At 35.7% G+C, this 3,239-nt stretch overlaps 1 pseudogene; it reads right to left on the bottom strand.

The window, feature by feature from the left end:
* Positions 1-299: 299 nt before the first annotated feature.
* Positions 300-2,823, bottom strand: LOC116347680 (annotated as a pseudogene).
* Between the last annotated feature and the right edge of the window lie 416 nt (positions 2,824-3,239).

Here is a 3,239-nt window from a genome sequence, read left to right as displayed (position 1 = left end):
TTCATTTATTCCCAAATATAAAATGCACAAAAAAAATATTTTTATTATTAAACGATCGCATTTTCGAATCATACTTGCTTCATGAAGCCTTACGATGTCTGTCAAGTTCAATCGATTTTCACCAAGCATTGATGAGCCATTTGATTAAACCAATTAAACGCTAAAAAAATTAATTTCTGAAAACCTTAAATAAAGCAAAGAAATAAATTAAACATGCAGTTTCGTTTTTATTATTTTTTATTGGCCCTAAAATTAATTTTCATTTCAACAAAATTGTTTACGATATGAAATAAAATTCACTAATGAATGGATGGAGGAATATTGAAAAAGACGAAGTCTACGAAGTCGGAACGATAGAGTAGATTCCGTATACGGCCTTCATTATCATTTTCGTCAACTTGTCTTGGATCTTCCCATTTCCAAAGTTTGCGATGTTGATATGTTGATCTAAATGAACCGTAAATCATATCAACATTTTGAATTTCTTTCAGTAGAAAGTTTGTGTTCGGTTTCGTGTTCATATCGGTGTAATAAAAATCATAAAGTTGTGGACTCCATTGTTTGCATAAATTTGGTTTTAAAATTTTGAAAAATAGAATTCCGCGCGGAACACAGAATTTATTTGGATTCGTGAGATCACCAACAGGATAACCATATCGGTCTTTGCCATCTTTCAATTTATGTTTAGTAAGGCCGTCGAAAAAGTCCCGTATATCATCAAATGGATACAATGGTTTGCAACGAATGGCTGCTGTATTCTTGTGTACGACATTATCGCGAACTATCGTGATCTCTTTCTGTGGTTTATTTAATGATTCGGCAAATTGGTGGCACAGACGATTCCGCTTCTGCAGTCCGAAATTGCGAATTTCCTTGCCACCGAGAACGATACCATCAATTATATGCATTGCATAAGTATGCGTTTGACCTTTACTCTCTCCGATCAACTCTTTCACGATTTCGCCATAGAACAATGTATTCGGTGTAATTTCGACGAATATTTCCGTCAACCGTTCTCATGAACCATTTTCCGTGTATTTAAATACATCCGAATTGCCCTTGCTCATGAAGAATGTTCTTATCGATTTGCAGCTATTTTCGACCACATCGATCGGAACGAATGCCCAGTCCGATTTATCGAAAAATGTGCCGTGGAAATTTGTTTCAAGTGTTAGGCATCTTTCAACTGATTCCAACAAGAATCGTCTTTCCGGATACCAATTACCCATGAGAGCTTTTATGATTTGATCTGTTGATGGTTTTATGGGTGCTTTTCGCATTTTATTTGGTACATTCGGTACGTTCGGTACTTTCCAAAGGGATAATGAATCATTTTTGCATTGTTGTTGTTGCTGTGACTCGCGTAAATTGGTGTGTTCACTGAAATGGGCAATCTTGTGCAAAGCAATCACTTGATTTTTGCCAATTATGTTGTTGCTCTGGCAAATGTAATTGTAAAATATTTCATCTTTTTTTTATCACCTCAAATGGGACCAATTCAGCGATATCTGAATTTGTGTTTTGATTTTGGAAGAGTTGCATATTGACTTTGAATAAATAGCGTCGAATGGCATCTGTGTTGGGTTTCTTCCACTTGCACACTAAATATCGCTCAGAATTGGCTGGCCGACTTGTGTTTGGCTTAATGATGCTGATCTTTTTAAAGCATTTATACATGAGATAAATGAGTCCCACGCTGAATGATGTGAATAAATCGAAAACTTTCGTCACAAAATGACCATCATCGCGGACAATTGACAGTGCTGTTAGACATTGACATAAGTACAATTGTTTCGATAGGATTTCTTGTACGTTCTCCTGGCCTTCGACCGAAAAACCACCATCGCTCATCATTAAATGAACACCCACCGGCGTTTGTTTTCGTACATAATCCGTAAATGATTCAATGTTCTCTGGATCATACACGTTTCCATCGCCTTTCACACCGTAATACGTATCAAATGTTTCTGGATTGCCGGCCAAAAATGTATCAAGCTTAAAGTCATTTTCACTTTTCAATGTAAAACCAAATCCTTTTGCTTCCCATTGTTTGCGCCATAGAACTGCAAAAGAAAATAAAAATAAAAAAACATCGATTAAAAAAATGATAAATGATAGAAATTTAAAAATAAATAATTATATTTAGTGTAACTTACCGTATTCGGAAAAACCTCCTGGACCAGCACAAACATCGGCAAAATACAACAGTTCATCCTCTTTCACAAGTGGAATTCCTTTTTCGTCGACTGGATTTGTAAATATAAAATCGCACGCTGCATCCATGTTGGCCATTTTTACTGCTGCCCGATTCATAAAAATTGAACTGCCTATCGTCTCAAATGGATTGCATCGTCCGCGGGCATTATTCATATTGTCTTTGCCCAATTGATCGAATACACTCTTCGAAGCCAACACATTTTTCAGCACGTCTGCACAACAAAATTGTGTTTCCTCCTCAATTGTAAACTTCTTCACCCCTGCAACCATCCATGCGCTCAGGTCACCATATGATTTTGTCTTCAAATCATCGGAATAGTCGGAAATAAAATTCACTGTTTCACGCAATTGAATATTTTCCATGCCGTTTGTCCATTTTGTTGCGGCCATTTCAAGACCATCCAATTCAAGACCAAAACCACGACGTCCATTTTGTGTTGACGCTTCGACCGGCTCTAATCGACCTTGGCCTTCCTTACCCAAACCTGTTTCACCGGTAAAACCCCATTTTTTCATCATCTGAAGTGATTTTTCCGAATAATTTGCACGTTTTGCTTGTGGTTCGTCGATGGTGATTGTGTTCAATTTACGCTTAATTTGTGCCATTTTTTTTCTTTGATCAATATGTTTATTCTGCTTAATTTTTTTAGTTTTGGTCAATAACCGTCTGAGATATGGTTTGTTTGATTTTGAAGATAAAACTAAATAACATTGGAAGTGTTTGCCTTATTTATACATATGCAGATCCATCTCGATAGGTTATTACGAACACATAATATTTGCAATTAGTCCTAATTGTTTTCAATAATGTTAATTAGTTGTGCAACATAAGCAAAATGGTCTGTAAGTACCCATACAGGTACGAAAAGGATAATTACGTAAGAGTAACAATTGTTCATTAGGGTATAGTTCAAGGTGCTGAATGACTAATTACACCTTTATAAACACCTTATTGAATAATATGTTAATATAATGCAAAATCTATTGTTTATGTGTAAAATTAGTTACAGCTATTTGCAAAA

Source organism: Contarinia nasturtii, unplaced genomic scaffold (genome assembly GCF_009176525.2).
Source record: "Contarinia nasturtii isolate CC-2019 unplaced genomic scaffold, AAFC_CNas_1.1 Cnas_scaffold_2041, whole genome shotgun sequence".
NCBI classification, from domain to species: domain Eukaryota; kingdom Metazoa; phylum Arthropoda; class Insecta; order Diptera; family Cecidomyiidae; genus Contarinia; species Contarinia nasturtii.
Note: the sequence above shows the minus strand (reverse complement) of the source record. Positions and strands in the feature narration are given on the sequence as shown.